At 34.4% G+C, this 19823-nt stretch overlaps 1 long non-coding RNA gene across 1 annotated transcript in view; it reads right to left on the bottom strand.

Moving 5' to 3' along the window:
* LOC128922276 (uncharacterized) overlaps nucleotides 1-19119 on the bottom strand; it is a 79482-nt gene extending 60363 nt beyond the window's left edge. Inside the window, exons 1-2 of the long non-coding RNA XR_008471500.1 lie at nucleotides 15183-19119; nucleotides 793-1011 (exon numbers count right to left, since the gene is read on the bottom strand). This is a non-coding gene — a long non-coding RNA (uncharacterized LOC128922276). The remainder of the gene's footprint in view (nucleotides 1-792; nucleotides 1012-15182) is intronic.
* Nucleotides 19120-19823: the final 704 nt, after the last annotated feature.

Genomic DNA, 19823 nt, shown 5'->3' with positions numbered 1-19823 from the left:
AAGAATGATAAAAAAGATAGCTTTATTCGAATGAAATATAGAATGAAGCATACTTGAATAAACCACATTTCCCTTAAAATTGAATATTAGAAGGTAACAATTGACATATTATAAAAGAGGTCTGGAAAGGTAATTTTTTTGTAAGTAAAAGGGAACGCAAGCGGCAGTTAAATAAACGCATTATTAATAATATGTAATCAAAATTGAAAATAAGTCTAGGTAGCTTCACTTAACCTTCACTTGGGCAACGTTCAAGCAGTCAAATGATATTCAGAAGTTGGGTTTAAGTGCTGGAAAAAGTGTCACAAAAGTACATATGCGCGTATGTAAGTATAAAAGCTGAATCACAAGCATGCAAGTTTGAAAGTAAGCTCAACCTCAGAACATACTTTAGCAAAATGAAGGCGCTGTCGCTGAGTTGCTTTCCAATAAATGTAAAAACTTTTTCGATTACGTGCTTGTAAAAGTTTTCGTCTTCACATGGAACGCCCGATGGGATAAGGTAAAAACAACAAACATAAAACGAAAGAAATCACAACCAATAACAGCAGAACAAAGGCATTTAAAAAATTTTACGCACATACACGGTGTAATAAGCACAGCGGCGGGGCTTACATGGCACTAGTGTCATCATAAACAAGTAATGAAATCTTTAAAACTAAACAGACCACATACAGTCACACTTACAGAGATTTGAAGAGCAAAAATAATAATAAAAATAAAGTAAATAATTACCGCCCCAGTTTTTTTTCATATACAGCACTACTTATATGTATTGGTTATTTGACTTACCGCAATTTTTTACTCCTGCTGTTGTTTTATTGTTGAAGCTTTGGCATTTGATTTGCCTGCTGCTGAAGTTACCGCTACTCCTGTTGTCTGTGCTTGATTGCATTGGGACATTTTGCATTGTTTTAAAGCGCAAAGCAATCTCTGTGCGTCTGCTCATATCGTCGGCCGGTCGTTCGAATATCGGTAAAAAGTTGATTCATTGCTTTGCACTGTTGCTCTCTATAAAAGAAAATATAATGAATAAACATTATCTGTGACACAGCTTGATAATTTATTAACCGCTGGAGAATTTTCTCAAATTTATTAAATTAAGAGCAGAGTAGTTAACTAACTAAATGAAAATTTAAACATATTTAATACGAAAAAGTTGTACATCTGAAATGAGTTTTTTTATTTATCTCAGTTTAAGCTTTTAAGCCGTCTATAATTACGTACAAAACGACGGCCTAGCTTGTCTCAATTGTGGTATAGATAGTACTACTATTAAATGAAAAAGGAACTTTTGGAAATCTTATGTTGTGTATTATCCAATTGAAGGGAAAGGTGAAGAATATTAGAAGAGAGAATCATTTAAAACAGAAAAATTCCAAACAATCCGGGAAACATGACCATATACCCGGTGGAACCCATTAAAAATTATGCGATTTTCGTGATTTTTTTTTTTACAGAATGTACTCGATCGAATGTTTCGAAGTTTTTTGGACATAATAAGGAATATCAGCTATATTTAAGATTTTTTTTTTTTACAAAAATATTGAAAAATAATGGAATTATGTGCTGTCTTCGTAGATGCCAAAAAAGATCCGCAACTGCAGACATGATTCCGGCCGAATGAGTCGCTGAAACCACAAAAATTCAAAAAGGTAATTAAAGGAGGAGGAATTTCCTATACAATGGCCTAAGGTTTTTGAAAAACATCAAAAATTAACGAAATGGCATAGTTCTAAAAAAAATCGTTTTTTAGGTAAAAAATAGTCGTTTTATTAATGCCAAATTGACAATTTTCAAATCAATTTCTAGTTGCAACGAAGAAATTACATCATAATTTTGAGAAATGTCGTTTCGAGAAAAACGCGATTAAAGTTTCGACTATATCGGCTTATATCTGCAAGCGATCGCTCTTTAGAACGCTGTCATTCAAAAACTATTGAAGATACGACCTCACCGCCTTCACAGCATATTTTTGACAGTTTAAACTATGGAATAAGCAAAAAAAAAAAAAAAAAAAAAAAACGATTTTCTGAAAGTGTCACTGGTATAACCCCATACGTTCAGGCAAGAATATATACACGTTATTTTGATCTCTTCGCCTAATGGTTATTACTTTATCGAAAGTCAATTGTGCAGGGCTTTGACGCTGTATGCTACGATAATGAAAAAAAATATTCGTTTCAAGTTCTAAACTCGTCAGTATCCAGTAAGTCAACATATTTCTCGTCAGTTCGAAAATTTGAGTGAAATTATTAATTTATCACCTCATTAGAAACCTCCTTTATAGAAATAACTTTCACTAATTTTAGACTTTTTGCAAACTAGTTGTTTCTAATGGAATATTAGACAGTATATGGTAGTATACATTTAGTGACCTTGTTAATGACCATAAAATCATTAATTCATATCCTTTATGTACCCACTCATTTAATAATGAATATATATATCTCATGACGTTGTCAAGTTGTTAAACTGTTAAATTTAAATGTAGCAACAGGTGACTCGTCTGCTATTTTACATGTTTTTACCACCTACATACATACATCTACATTTCCCATTCACCGCCTTTACTGCGGCCCCATTTGACCAAAATAAATTAATACTTAAGCGCCACCCTCGCAGTGCCCAAGAGTGCTCGCAGGCAGCGCTCTTGTATAAAAAATATCAACAAGAGCTTTGCTATGACGCATTACCATTGGTGTAAAAATGACAAAAACAAAATTGTAAATTTATATTCCTTTTTTACAGCTCTACAGGAATTCTCAAAGCGACACACACATACCCAACTACAACAACATACACACGCAGAAATTTATGCTTGTTCTTAGAAGCTCATGCTACTGTTGTAGCAGGGGAAATCGCATTGGGCATTGTAGGCCGTTTTCACATGTGTGGGTATGTAATTTCACGCATGCGTCGTGAAAGCATTTATCCGGCGGAGAAAACCGGATATAAAGAGTGGGCTGAGTGTCGTTATGTTTGTATGTGGAAGAGTGTACTAAATGGTAGGTGGATAAAAGTGGATAAAAGAATTACAATGAATAATAATTTATATATTTAAAATAAAATTAAATATTTAATACAAATACGCTTAACAAAAACGGATTTTGCTTCAGTATGATTAAATACATTAATATATATTATATTTATTATAATACATACATTCGCAATCATTAAATATTTAAATGAAGAACAAAGAACTCATAAAAGTTTTTTTTTTAATAAAGTTAAAAATGAAAGTTCCCAACAGCATATTGCTTTAAATTTGTCAATAAATATCAATACACAGAAATCTAGTTATTTCACGAAATAGGGACAAAATAAACTAATTAAAGTTTCCCAAACATCACAATTTAAAATTCTAATGAACGTCATTGTTTTACATTCGCGTCTCTAATTCTTGTAAAATTTTGAGCAATACTGCCAAATACTTCGAACATTGCTTCCCTAAACTGAAAAATCAGGTTTGCTATCTGCATCTTCTAGTAGACCGAGATAAATATCCTATCGTAATATGAAATCCCGTCGTAGTAGCTAATAGCCTTTTCACACAGGAGCTAATTGATCAATTAAAACGCTGCTCGATTAAAACGTTTATTAATATCGATTTATCATGCAAAATAAAATCTACATTTATTTATAATTTCATTTTAATCGACTTGAAAATCAAATTCAACTCTGCGACAATGACGTACAATATATGTACGTTCTTTGTCTGCGATTGGCTGAATTTTTTGATAAAGAAATGCAACGGTAGATGTCGCCGCTAAAATTATTAATTAGCTGATGAAACTTACCAACTTCTTATGAAAAGCAAAAACAAAAATGTATAACAGCTGATTGGTTATCGAGTAGCCGTCCAAAAAGGCTATAAGTCATTTATACAGGCGACTTCAGTAGCCTTACAAAATTGAAGTGTTAAATTCTCACAAAAATTTAAGCACATAAGTACGATATCAAGAAAATAGGTACAGTCGACTCTCGTTAATTCGAAACTCGAGGGACTCTTGAAATATTACGAATTATCGAGTGTTTGAAATATCAAATGGTTCGAAATTTGTGAGAGAAAATAAACAAAACTTCGAATTATTAGGTGTTGGTTAATTTTTATTTATTAATATAAAAATGATAAGAATTAAGAGGTACATTCGTGTACATACATGTATCAAATTAAGATCTTGCTTCCTTAACTGACACCTCTGCCAAAGGTTCCGATGTATCGCCCTCATCTTCATCGTTAATGTGCGTAAAATTTCGCCATCGATTAGTGAACCTGAGACAGCAACATTTTCATCCACTTGAACAAAAACAGAAAAACTCACACCGCAATCGTCAAACATTTATACTTTCTAGGGCTCGTAACTAACGCTAACTTTTAATCTGCATACCAACGAAAGAGTAACAGTAGCTGGATAACTAAACAAACCAATTCGTGAGAAGTGTGTGCGTCAAATAGTCAAACTAATCATAAAAAAAACAAAGGCCCGTGTATCTTGATACAAGTTTGAACTTGTCGCAAAATGTACTTACAATCTTTCCGCCTCTTCTCTCTGCGACTTTGAATTGTCGAGTGCTGGACGCTGATGAGTTCGAATTAACGCGTCGTTTTGTAAAATAGCAATGATTTTTTCGTTCGAATTACCAAGTGTATGAAAATGTATTGATTTAGTTCGAAATATAAAGAGATTTAGTAGGGTACTCGTGATAACTTTGAATTATAGAGAGGTTCGAATTATCGCAGGTTTGAATTAACGAGAGTCGACTGTATCAGTTTTTGGCCGAATTTATGGATAGGAGTATTCCTATTTTATCCAGTCAAATGTTAGCTAAGAGCCAGATTACCCTTGGTATGTAGATTTCAGATAGAAAGATAGAAGAGTTGTACAAACAACGTTTAATGCTTATTTTAATGGCTACTTTTTCTGGGCCCTCGTGGAGCACACACCTTATTTTGCCACAATTCAATTAAGAGCGCTTCCTCCCTCTCACCCCACGAATTTATTTTTTTCTACTTTTGTTTTTTCTCCATACTTTTGAAAATGTAAACAAATATTAACTGACAATTTGGGGATGGCAAAATATACCTTCCAATTATATCGACTAAACTAGAAAAGGCATCGATTATAATGAGTGGAATGTATGTTTTCAAATAGTTTTCAGCGAAAACTGTGATTTCGTTTGACAGATTTTGCATGGATGAAAACACAAGTTTTAGAACAAAAACCCATTTTTTCTATGAAAACATGTTTTCAATGTCGGTCCGAACATAGTATAACCCATTAATAGTATGTTTATATATAACGACATTATCTCCATTTGCGAGCTTAACTCGATAATCTGTAATTAAGGAGATTAAAAAATTATCTCGTTTTATACAACTAGATTTTCGGTGTTATTCCTAGTTTTATCGATAATTTTGCGAAGAGGAGTAATGTCAAATGAAAATGTAAACTAAATTGGCCGTCAGCGAGTGAAGGGTGTGTAATACAACAACAAATACAACACAAGCCAATCTGCAAAGCTTTGGAAATTATTTGGGATTATAGGAGGCTCCTGGAAGATATGTACCGAATTAACCCATTTTTGTAAGAATGTTATCTCTAAAGATAAATATAATTCAACGATATTATGCCTTCCACTTCGTAATTGATGGTTGAGTTATCTTTAGTTTAGTTCAATAAGTCAGTCGCATTAAATGGTAAGTAGAAATTAGCAAAATATATTGAAGGATCCAGTTTCTTTCAATCGTTCTTTTCAACTAACCACTAGCTAAAATAATATTTTTTCTTTTTGTAATTTTTAAATTTGATACAGATCAATGAAATCTTTGCAAATCATTAAAGTTTGCGGCTCCACTTTCGGAGACTGACTTTTAGACTAAAACAGTTAGTGAAGGATACATATTACTCCCTTGAAATATACTATATGATTATACGAAAGATAATTAATTATTAATATCCATATCATTGTAAACAAGTACCTAAATTAAATATTAAATAATAAAATGTTGATTAAAATGAAAATAGTATGAAAATAAAAATAAAATGTGAAATATATTGAAGTTAAATATACAACAAAACAGTTAAGTAATTCAAAAAGAATAAAATAATCTCAAACAAAGTGTACTCAAATACATTTCTATTACCAATTTTCTCGTATGTAAGTTAAAGTAAAAGAATAAAGCTTCGAAATAATACTCGCATCTACTCAAATTCAACCAATAGTTGCATATTTGCTTGTGAGTAACCACATTTGTGGCTTAAGCTGGCGAAGCATAAAATCAAATTAAAGTAAAATAGTCAGTGCTCATTGCATACAACAACAACTATTTGAAAACAACAAACTGCTAATGTAAAATTTCTCCGACACAAAAAAGAACATATTAGAATAAAAATTACGCATATAGGAAAACTAGCTGATAGTTGGTACCTAGTAAGGGATGGAACTTGTTTAAAACTAATAGATAATTATAACATTTTAAGGTAGTAGTGGTTCTGGATATATCTCGAGGCAATGATTTCAACTGACTATTTTAAGATTGTAAGGTTCAATGAAGTGAAACAATTACTATCCGCGTAGGCTTTATGGAACTGGTTCATAATAGATTTCATGTGGAGTAAAAACTTTAACTGTAAATTATTTTCTGTATATCAGAAATAGTCTCAATGGATCCGCTGTGTACTAGTTCGTCAATAGTCACGAAATATGTAGCCCAGAACTATCGTATTGCTTGACTGTATCTCTCCAGGGTTGCTGTATCAAACCAATCAGGAAATAACTAGTTTAGAACCAGATATATATATTTCTTCTATTTTGATCTTGAAATCTGACTATGATTTTTCTGAAAATCTGACTATGTATAACCCTCTCATAGAACGGTAACGAGTAACAACAAGAATTGCTGAAAAAAGGACGACTCGGTGTACTAGTCAAACTTCCGATTCATACTAGCCTTAAAATAGTCTTTAACGAGTTGACCTGCAGACTAGATACCAAAATTATTAGCCCAAAAAAAGGACAACAAACCGACCGAAATTGTTGTAAGAAGCTATATTAATATGTTGCTCAAATTCCCTACGGATATTTCTGCTTATTAAAATGTTTGTGGTCTGGAGAGCAACATTTCGCAAGCGGTCAAGGCGTACACACAAACATATGTATATGTATATAGTGTATGTGTTTATAAATCTTAATAAGTTTGTATTTATATGTTTGCCCTTAATTCCAGGCATTCTCTACATACATATGTGTTCGTATGTATTTAAGCATGTGTGAAAGAAAGCCAGCATATTTACTTTTGTGACGAGTAGCACATAGTTTTCGGTAGCCAATTTTCCAAAATTTTCAACAAATTTCTTTAGTTTCCGCAAAATGCTTGAACCACTATTACACACACACACACTCACAAAAACTGTAGCAATCTTTGCGCTAAAAGAGAATTCTTATTTGGAAATTGTATTGTTGCTTACCGAGCTGGAAATTATGTGGTTTGTATGTGTGGTACATATGTATGTATGTATGTGTGTTGGTGTGTTGGTATGTGGCATGCTTGACTTTTGTTCTGCGCCTGGAATTGCTTGTTGTGTTGTTTTTGTTTGCGGCAGCAGTCATGGTTGTGCTCGTGTTGCAGCAAAATAACCACAACTGACCACACATTAAAGCAGAACTCATGCGAGCATGTAACAATTATATCTGTTCACCACACACACACACACACACACACACATACACACAGGGATGCGCTCGCATAGAGTTGTGCTATGAAAAGGCCATAAATCTTAATAAAAGTAGTGAAAAATTTAAAAAAAAATATTAAATTTTTAATGCTAATTTCTACACAAGTTTAATTAGTTAAAGTTGAAGTGAAAACTGCGTTCCTATTTTGTTGCACATAGCTGTATGTTTAGCCGGAGCATTAACAAAGTTAAAAGAAGAGATCGCTTGAAGATTTTTGGGTAACGATACTCCGATAGCATGTCCAAAATTTGATGGGACAAACGTCGTTCTTTAAGGCGGTTGTCTGCTTTACAGGCTTCGAAAAATTGTTTTTTATACTCTCGCAATAAAAGTTGCTAAAGAGACTATTATAGTTTTGTCCACATAACGGTTGTTTGTAAGTCCTAAAACTAAACGAGTTAGATATAGGGTTATATATACCAAAGTGATCAGGGTGACGAGTAAAGTTCAAATCCGGATGTCTCTCCGTCCGTCCGTCTGTCCGCCCGTGCAAGCTGTAACTTGAGTAAAACTTGAGATATCTCAATGAAACTTGGAACACGTATTCCTTGGCACCATAAGAAGGTTAAGTTCGAAAATGGGCGGAATCGGACCACTGCCACGCCCACAAAATGGCGATAACCAAAAACACATAAAGAGCTATACCTAAGCCGTAAATAAAGTTATGAAAATAAAATTTGGAACATAGGATCGCATTAGGGAGGGGCACATTTGAATGTAATTTTTGTGGAAAAGTGGGCGTGACCCCGCCCCCAAATAGGTTTTTTGTATATATCTTGCAAACCAATAAAGCTATATAAAACAAACTTTCTGCAGTCGTTTCTTTTAGCCGTTTCCTTATACAGTCCAAAAATGAAAGAAATCGGATAATAACCACGCCCACCTCCCATACAAAGGTTAGGTTGAAACTTACTAAAAGTGCGTTAACTCACTAACGAAAAACGTCAGAAACACTAAATTTCACATAAGAAATGGCAGCTGCGCTCAGATTTTTTTTACAAAATGGAAAATGGGCCTGGCGTCGCCCACTTATGCGTCAAAAACCATATCTCAGGAACTACTCGACAGATTTCAATGAAATTCGGTATATAATATTTTCTTGGTACCCTGATGACACGTGTGAAAAATGGATGAAATCGGTTCTCAACTACGCCTACTTCCCATATAACTCAATTTTGAATCCTTCTGATTCTTTTACCGAACCGATAAAGATAGCGAAATAAAACTTTACACAAATACTATATTTGAGCTGTGACATCACTTGTGGAAAAATTGTCAAAATCGGACCATGACTTTTCAAGGCCCCTGATATCAAACATGAAGAACTCAGTGCCTAAGGGTAATTTTTCACCGAAAATATAGGTAAATCTCTAAATAAATTGCGAGAGTATAAAATGTTCGGTTGCACCCGAACTTAGCCTTTTCTTACTTGTTGATTTTTTTTTTTATCGTAGGTCATTGTATAGACAATATTATCTAGTTTTTGTTTTGTTTTAAATCTCTTCCAAAACTATCCAAGAATATGTCTTTAAAATTCCAGAGGCCAATTCGACATATTTTCGAAGCTAGAGCAGTTTTAGTGGCCGAGCGTCGAGCAGGTGCGAATGCTCAGGCAGACCTTTAAAGCGCGTTTTCTCGAGTTTTTCTTTTCACAAGTGTTATAAAACGGTGCCGGAGATAGCAAAAAGAATATATGTCCGATCGAAAAAAACCAAAGTGATCAAGCTTCAGTATTAAATTATCTTCTATTTGAACTAGACAAAAGTAGTTGAAGTTGGACAAAAGTATTATTTTAACTACTTGTTTTGCAACTTAAAGTAAATTTTTTTTTTCTTAAAAAAGGGTTTTTTTTTCAAACTTCGAAAAAATTTGGAATTTTATAACTTCTTGGGTATTTTTTTAGTTCATAAAGAAAAGAAACTTATAAAAATTAAAAAAAAAAAATTGGTTCGACTATTTCAGATGCATCGCACGACCTCCATCACCGGCACCGATAACGATTTTAACTATAACTCGAAGTTTTTTTTTTGGATTATGGTGATTCGAGTTAGAGAAGTTCTACTGTACATACATATTCTACACAAGGATCCATTTTCTGATCCACTGCGACTGTCCAGGGGGCGCTTCTTGAAGATAGTGACTTATTAAAGTTCCTTATAATAGTAATCAATACCAAAATATTTTAAAATCAACATAAAGTAATGCAAGAAATAGGAAAGTCTGACTTACACGTGCTGATTTACAAGATTTGATCGAAAGGAAACTGAAAACCTTAGGTAATATAGGGAAAATATATGAAATCGAAAGTATTGATTTAGGTAGCTGCATTATGGCGTTAGGTATGTTTCAGAATTAAAAATTCTGGGAAAAAATTGTGTTGTCTTATTCTACAGTACAAAATTTTTTAAATCGATCCGCGTAAATTTGGAAATTCCACCCATCATGCCCCGCCAATTATAATATAAAACTTTAAACGCATTTATCTCAAAAGTCACGATTTAAGGGGTTTGACACGAGTTCTCGAAAAATGATGGACAGATTTTGTTCAAATTCTGCTCTGAAATAATATTACTATCTATATATAGTGAACTAATGATTTTTTTATTTTTATTACAATTATTTTTTTCGTAGTAAAATATGCCGATTATATTAAATAAAAATACCATTTTCTTTACTCCTACGTTCATTAACGAGATTTATTCATGTACCATCGAAATATATTTGGTTTACTGATTTTAGAACCAATAATGAGTTATGAGTTAGTTTTTTTGAGACACGTAATGGGTGATGAGTACCAACAGTTGATTTTTCGGAATTTGTAAAAAAAAATCTCAAAATACTCTTAATAAATACATGATTGCATTTATTAAAAAAAAAAATGTAAAAATTCCCTTGTTTTCAACCTCTGAAACTCAACCCTTAAGTTTTCCGAAATTAGTCGTATAAACGCCACACGCAACTATCGATTATGTTAGACGAATTATTGAAGTACTTGTTCTGCGTACTGATTGGATCCCGTGGGCTTTAGATCTGGGAAACGGACAATTGACCGTTCACTAACTAAGCTCATACTTCAAAAGCCTTAATAATCTACGCTAGCTATTCAAATATATTTAGTTGGTGATGGTAAACTAACATCTGACTCGACGGACAAATAGGAGAAGAAATAGGCTAGACTAGAAGGTGATCTAAGGCTCGGTTGGTGCTCATTAGAGAAGCAGTCTTTCTCTTTTAAAATATATACAGGAATTTTGTTTATCAGTGAAATACAAATATATTTTTTAGCACAGAAGCAGAAAAATATTGCTTATATATTATTTGGAAATGAATCCCCTAGAAATCCATAAAAATATTCGCTATATTTGTAAGAAATGAAAATGTATAATAAAAGGCATTTCGATGACACAGTTCTAGGAACGTTACACAAATTATTAGCAATCTTATCTTGAATGAGCTCTCAATGGTATTTATTATTCAAAAATAAATAATCTTTAATTTTTCTTATACCACACTCTTTCAACCATGTAAACCACACTCATATGTGAGGGCTCATTTCAGTAGGTATAATATGTAGATTTACATATATCCACACGAATATGAATATATACAAATATGTAACACCTTTTCATTTTCAATTTTGTAGAAAACTCTAAAAGAATATAATGCCGCAGCTGCACTTACGGCGGAACCATAAAATTTCAATTAAACGCAGCTCATTCACTCGATTAATTGACAAACTTCGGCAGGCAGTCAACGGTGCGATCACGACAGTCAAAAGGGCAAACAAGCCACAAACAAGGACAACGGCATTTAAGCGCTTCGCTTTCAATTTCACACACATTCCAAGCGCCCGTTACATGGGTGAGTGTGTGTGAGTGTGCGAATATCTGCACAACTTATGAGGCAAGCGACAATTTAGAGAATAAATTTACCTCAGTTTATAGCGTAATCTTGAATGCGTGAAAGTTGAATGGAAGCTGTTGAGCGAGCGAGCGGTGGCGAGGGCTGGAGGGGACAAAGGCGAGCGGGAAACTGTGTGAAAGTAAGTAAACGGTACATAAATGTGTGGTAATGAGGGTGAAGGTGTTGGTGAGGAGGCGAGGGGTATTGTAAAGTTTATTGGCACGCATACCGCGCATTCTAACACACACACACTTATGTGTGCGCGCCGACAGACACAATTTTCATTGAAAAATTACCTCAAATATATGTTTGAGGAAAACTTGCAAAGCTGTTGACTGCTCATTTATATGCAAAAAAAAAATTCAGCGCGAAAGTTTGAGTGTGTGTGTGTGTGAGTGAGCGAGTGTACGCGCGCAATCTTATCGCCAACATCCGCTTTCCTTCCGTTGGTTATTTGTATTTTTTTCTTCAGCACATTTTCGCCTGCCAGTGTCTGTGCGCCGGAAAGCAGACTAAAAACACGCGGAACAAGTTACGGCGACATTGTCATTTCAATATCGTAATAAATGGGCTTGCACACCTTCATACATAAATACTTATACAGAAAACAATGAGTACATACTCGTACATATGTTTGAGTGTTGAGCTGATGACATTGTGTCTGTTGGCGGCTCTCGGGCCGGATATTTTATGCGTTGCTGCTTGTGGGTTTACAAAGTGTTTGATAATCTCTTTTCGTTGCAGAACAATGCATGTTGAATTTTAAGGGGTTGCCAATTGGCTGGGAAAAATTTAATAAATAATTTAAAATAATAATTTCAAATTGTTAGGCGATTCTATCAGAAATAAAGATACATAAAATTACAAAAAAAAGTTACATAGGAACCGTTTTTCAAGACTTTAAAAGCCGTATTTTCGAAATATAAAAATTTTGCATAATCATTTCCTACCAAATTATGATTATTACGCCCAAATGTAGGCAACATTTTCTAGTTGACGAATTTTAGCGAAATAATATAGCATATCTTTAGGCTAATTATCTAATTTTTTTTTCAAATTTTCGTAAAATATATTCAAATAAGTAGAAGATTAAGATTTATGATTTTAAATAAAAAAATAAAGTCAGAAATAGTGAAAGAGAGAGAGTCAGTGGTTACTCTTATGAATTTTTTTCCTAATTCTCTTTTTTCGTATATTTATAAAACATAAGTAAAAAATAATAAACTGGATATAGAAAGAAATCAATAAACAGAGTCTGACGACATAGTCTAACCGTTATATAAATGATGCTAGTTATAGACTGCGCTGAAATGTAGGCAACGTTTTATGTTTCTTTACTCATCGCTTGAGTTGACGCTAAAAAAACTTCTGGACCGAATCAACGCCTGCGACATGCTGCTGAAACGGAACAAACTCAACCCATTTTTGAAGCGGATGATGATTGGCGACGAAAAATGGATCACACACGGGAATATCAAGCAAAAAAGGTCGTGGTCGAAGGCTGGTGAATCGTCCTAAACGGTGGCTAAGCCGGGATTGACGGCCAGGAAGGTTTTGCTGTGTGTTTGGTGGTCCACTTTGAGCTGCTCCCATATGGCCAGACACTTAATACTACCATCTACTGCGAACAACTGGACCGCTTGAAGCAGAAGCGTTCAGAATTGGCCAATAGGAAGGTGTAGTGTTCCACCAGGACAACGCCAAACGCCACACACCACACTTTGTGGATGACTCGTCAGAAACTACGGGAACTCAGATGGGGGGTTTTATCGCATCCACCATATAGCCCGGACATAGCGCCAAGTGATTACCACCTGTTCCTGTCCATGGCGAACGCCCTTGGTGGTGTAGAGTTGAACTCAAAAGAGGCTTGTGTAAAGTGGCTGTCCGAGTTCTTCGCAAATAAGGAGGAGGGCGAGAGGGTATTATGAAGTTGCCGTCTAGATGGAAATAGTTTATCGAACGAAACGGGGCATTTTTGAACTAAATCCGATCACTGTAACGCTTTTTATAAAGCATTGAATAAAGAGCAAGAAAGCGAAAGGAAGATATTTGACAACCTAATAAATACGTTTTAATAACCTGCGTTGGCAACTCTACAACAATTCCTCTTACATATATAGATCTGGTACACAAAACACACAACTAATTTAGTTTTTTTTCGTTGTTGTTGTTGTGGCTCATTATTTCCGTTCACATGTGTGCGTTTAAATTATTTAGTAGCGGCTTGTTAGAAAACGTTTACTAAAATGGCGTTTAAATGGTCCATTGTGAGGAGTGGCATGTACATACATATATTCGAGAGTGTAAGGGATGTTAAAAACCCGATAGCTACCAAATGAAGCTCTGTTATGGGTGCTCATAAAGTAGGCGCCCATTTAATTTTGTTTACAGAATGAGTTTGATGAGTATTGAATGAAATAAAAAAAGTAAAGCTTAAATGTCGAATATAACACTATCAAAACTCTTGACTCTCTGAGTTTAAGAACTGAGTATATATAAATGAATTACTGAAGAGTGTATTCGATTCACGACTCTCTAACGTTTGGGAAACCGAAGACCGCTGTTTTTAGAGTGAAAATGTGATTGAAAATTTATTAAAATACAAAAAATAAAAAAAAAAATGTTTACACAATGGAGATATTATTTCAATTTAATTGAGATAATAATACAATTGTTTTCCTTTGCTTATGTTCACGGCTTTATCATAATTAAATCAATAAAATATTTATTGAATATTATCTGGCATTAAAAGATGCGACCTACATTTACTATATATGTATGTATAATTTTTGTTACCGATATTTTTTTTATTCATGAACCAAGGTTAATGCGTTTCTGATTACCACAGAGAGCAGTATAATAATCGCATATCATAATTACATAAAAGAGTTTTTATACGCATATTCTATGGAATTTAGAATAAAAGAAACTCGGCCGCGACTAGTTTTCTTTGTTAATGGTTCGCATTAATGCTTGTCATTATTTGATAAACAATAAACACTTTGTCATGCATTAAGTAAATATAAAATATTGACATTATCATTTAATGTGTGTGTTATAAAAGGATTATTGCACGTTTCATAATTGGCTCAGGACATAGTATGTATGCATATGAATACATATATTTTTATATATAAAACTAAACAGTAAGCGTGGTTACATTAAAGGCTGTCAATGGGTTAATGGTTGGGAAACAGACGGAGCAATTATAGAGTAAAAATGGTAACTAAAGTGAGATTGATTAAAATGTATACAGATTTTTATTACAGTCAAGATAAGCCTAGTGTTCCCTGGAGCTCTAACTGATGTTTCGAATAATGGTTTGATGTCTCATAACAATGAGACATACGGATGTTGTATTAATAAGCTTAAATAATCTAATCCCAAAGAGACTCTCAAAAATCAAATATGAAAGCACAAAACCGAAATTATGAACGATGGAATAGATGATTCTGTGCCTAGCAACTGTATAGTCTTGAGAACTGATAAACCGAGAGTTCAGCTCGATGAAAATTGAAATAATCGCTATTTCTTACCTCAAGAATTTCCGTTTATTTCTATGATTTCTAAAAGAGTTTGCTCGAGCAATTTCCTCCACACACCAACTCGTTATCCACTTCATCTGGCTTCTTCAGCTGAAAATTTTTCAACTTGAAAGGATCTGAAGGTTTTTGCTATTATTTATGCGACCTGCGGAGAGAAATTATGCATTGGGACCAGGAATGTCTCTCTCGCAACAAAGTTGTTAAGCATTGTTCACATAACGGTTGTTTGTGAGTCATAAAACTAAACGAGTTAGATAAAGGGTTATTTATATATGTATATCAAAACGATCAGGGTGAAAAAATGAGACAAAAATCCGAATGTCTGCTTGTCCATCCGTGCAACGGGTAACTTGAAGAAAAACTAAGATATCCTGACGAAACTTGGTACACATCTTCCTTGGGACTTTGAAAGGATCGCTCTTGAAAAATGATGAAATCGGACCACTGCCACGACCACAAAATGACGTTAAAGTTATACAAGTAAAATTTGGTACAAAAGTTCGCACTAGGAAGGGGCATAATTGGATTAATTTTTTGGGAAGTGGGCGTGGCCTTGCCCCGAAAAAGGTTTTTCGTATATATCTCGCAAACCAATAGAGCTATATAAACCAAACTTTCTGCAGTCGTTTCTTTTGGCTACTTTCTTATACAGTCTAAAAATGGAAGAAATCAGATTATAACCACGCCCACCTCCACACATAGTTTATGTTGAAATTTACTAAAAGTGCGTTAACTTACTAAAAAATGTCAGAAACACTAAATTTTACAGTGAGTTAGATTAAAAGAGGAAATGGCAGAGGAGAGCTGCGCTCAAATAAAAAAAAAAAAACAAATGGAAAACGGGTCATAACCATATCTCTGAAATTTCTCGAACGATTGTAATGAAATTCGGTGAAAATGAGCGAAATCGGTTCACAACCACACATACTTCCTATATAACTGATTTTGTATTCCATCTGATTCCATCCCTTTATGATATATACATTAAGAACCAATGAAGATATCGGAAAAACATGTACACAAATACTGCATATGATATGTGGCATCAATTGTGTCAAATTGTCGAAATCGGACTATAACTTTTCAAGACCCCGGATATCGAACATGAAGAACTTAGTGACTAAGGTTAATTTCTCATCGAAAATATTGGTAAATCTCTCAGATATTTTAATTCAGTTTAGAAGGAATTTAATAATGTGTCTCTGCACCAAAAATGGTTAAAATTGGGTCATAACTTCCCCTCGCTCCTATATACCTTATATTCGGATTATCAAATTTTCAAATACTTGTTGAACAAATTAGGAAAAAAGATAACAAAGAGACTTAATAACTCAAAAATATTGCAAACTAAAATGAAAATATTCACTCTCAGCTTTAACAATATCTACTTTGTGGATATTTGTAACAATTCTAAAGAGTTTTGTTTTGGAAATTCTATTTAACCTGAAAAAGCTTGAGGGCAACAACCACAAACTGTTATATAAACTCATATTTTTGGTTGACAGATGAAAAGAGTTATGATTTGCACACGGCCCGCTGACAGGCAAAGCAAATAACACAAGAGAAACAAACCACAAAGAGACCAAAATAAAAGCACAAACAATCGAAAAACCAAAGAGAGCAATAAAAGCGTTTGTCAACAACAATCAAACCTTCGCTGTTGCATTGAAAACAATAGAACGTACCGGAATTGCAATTGCAATAGTAAAAACAATAGCAACATTGATTGCAAAAACTTTGAGGAATGATACTCCTATCCAGCGGCACACTTACAAAACACAAATATTATTTAGCTCCAACTTCTGTTTCCCTTTTGGCTCGCAAAGCAAAACATCCAGCTAGGCCTCCTATGCCGAGAGACACAACAGCGTCCCTACATAAATATGACACACCTCTAAGTCACATCTTCCATACCTCACTCATTGTATTGCCGCCGTTTTCCCCGGCCTATTTGTCTGTTTGCCTTCCTGTCATTCTGTCCACAACCGCGCAACATCTATATCATTGCTGTTCTCAAAGCGGTTTGGAAAAGTTTAGCATGAATATCACAAATGTCACACTCCACGAACATTTCACAGTCATATGACAGGCGTTGAGTCGCTAGCAGAAGTTATTGGAGTATGAAAATGTTGTTGATCTTAGTTTTAGCGATGGCTCGTGCTGCAAAATATTTACTAAATTTTGTGTAATGCAACAAAAATACAGTGTTTTTTGGTCAAAACTACAAGCCGCTTACCGAAAGCTTTGAATAGAGTTGCATTTATAATATACATCTTCGGCTTTCGTTTCATTCTCAAATTTTTTTGTTTTGATCCATCCCATCATATTTAGTTAATCCAGTTTTGTCTTATATTCCAAAATAAATCTAAACTATACAATAATTTAGAATTCACGCCGAGAGATCCATTCTGATCATGCCTTCTGATCTCCTTGGGATTGCATAAGATTATTTTTGGTAAGATCTACAGCCTTAACCATTTCCAGAATTTTCAGCCTTCGAAGCATTATTTCATCGTCTGTTTCTATTACCAAATTATTGCCAACGAACAGTCTCGAAACTTTCACGGGAAATTATTTATTCTTCCATAAAAAAAGCGCCAAGCTCAAAGTCTTTACAAAACCTGGATTTGCCAAAATCCAGAGATTTATTACAATATATATTACAGAAGTAAGCTCTATTCATTCGACGAATGATCTGACAATTTGTGTTAATCACCGCGAAGTCGCAAGAAAGAGGACCCTGTATTTGGTAAAATTATGGACCAAACTAAATTGAAATAAGCATCTGGGTTAAGCATCTAGTATAGGCTTTTTCAATAGAGCGCTACAGAAGTACACCGATAGGGACAGCAAACGACAACATATTTTTTCCGCTATTTTGACATTTCTCTTCAGTAAGGTTTGCCATTTCATCATGGAAAGATATACGATCCAAAAACGAGTCGGAATTATTAAAATTTACCACCGAAATTTGGATTCAGTGGCCTCAACTTTAAGAGCGCTACGTCCAATTTATGGTATGGAAAGAAAGGAATTTGAATCCACAGCCACAGTACAAAATGTTCCCGTGCTAGTGCTAGATTTCGTCAATAAGCAAAATATGCCCTATTGGTCAGGCAGCAATCCACACATATTCCTTGAGTCACCATTCCATCCCGAAAAAATTACGGTTTGTTGCTGTTAATGGGTCGGCATTGGGCCGTACTTCTAACGTGATGATCAAGACCGGCACGTTACAGTGAATGGGAATCGCTACCGCTATTAAGGTTATCTTGGATAACCAAATATTTTTGACCCGAATTGGATGATATGGACTTGGATATTTGGTTCCAACAGGCGCCACACAGCGAATGTCACAATCGATTTATTGGAAACCAAGTTTGGTGGTTATCTCACGAAATGGCCCAGTCAATTGGCCGCCTCGGTCGTGCGATTTGACGCCATTTGACAATTTCCTGTGGGGCTACGTCAGGGGTGTGGGCCTATGCCAACAACAGAGCGACGATTGATGAACGTGAAATTGCAGCAGTATCGGCCAATGTATGCTTGAAAACCGTCGAAAATTGGGTTCAGCGTCTGGACTTCTACATGCGTACCCGTGGTGGCCATGCAAAAGAAATCGAGTTCCATACATAATGGCATCCAATGATCTTTCACAAGAATAAAGAATTTTTTTGTTTTCTTATTGGAAAATCCTTTATATAGATTTTTGCTTGAGCTTGTCTTGTTTTTCTAAGAAGTATACTTGGAGACCGCTTTAGAGAAAACTACAGAATCGCAGTTAGCCGGAGTGGCTATGCGCACCATTAACCAAAGCGTGATTCCGGCCGCCACTCACTATTTTCGTATTCAAATAGTGTCCATGTTTCTAAGCAGTTTATTTTTTCATCGTTTCAATAAGTACACTGAATTCCGCAGGAAATTCTCCACAACAGCTGCTTTAATTCATTGTAAGGGTTATTTTTGGTATTAATTTGAATAACGCGAATTGTAAACAACGAGTGAGATACTGAAGTTCGCGTGTGTTCAAGCACCGCAATCGGAAATTTCGACTTCCGTTTTGGGAATCACCAACATTTCCGCTACAAAAGCAAATATTCATGGTAATAAGCTTACATCAATTGAAGTTTATAACGGAAAGTAAATTTGAGATACAACGTTGCCTGTCACAAAAAAGTATAAATAGTAAGTAGATACGTATAAAATTTAAATAAATAGCTTGAGTCACACGAAAACAGCAAAATGTTATAATATAAGTGTAAGTTCAACAACCGTGGTGGCAGTTATTCTTCTAACAGACTCTCCAAGTATTAAGGTTTGACGCGCCTGTAGACTATTTGTGCTAGTAAGAAGAAGCTCTTTCTTCACCCAAGGAAATTTCACGGGATTTCGAGGTTTTATAAAATATTTTCCTTCGAACAGATATTCAGTTATATATTCTATTTTGATCTCGTAATATTTACATGGTTTTCAAATTAAATTTTAATTATTGGTAATACTCTTTTGATTTTAGCTTTCCTTAGAAACTTTTAAAAACCACAAATCTTGTATTTCAGAATTCAAATGCTTTCTAATCCATTTACAAATGTCCTTTACATATAAACCGCCATCCCTTAATCACTTAACCGCTTT

The sequence above is a fragment of the Zeugodacus cucurbitae genome, chromosome 5, assembly GCF_028554725.1.
Source record: "Zeugodacus cucurbitae isolate PBARC_wt_2022May chromosome 5, idZeuCucr1.2, whole genome shotgun sequence".
Classification (NCBI taxonomy): Eukaryota; Metazoa; Arthropoda; class Insecta; order Diptera; family Tephritidae; genus Zeugodacus; species Zeugodacus cucurbitae.
This window is presented reverse-complemented; position numbering and strand designations above follow the sequence as displayed.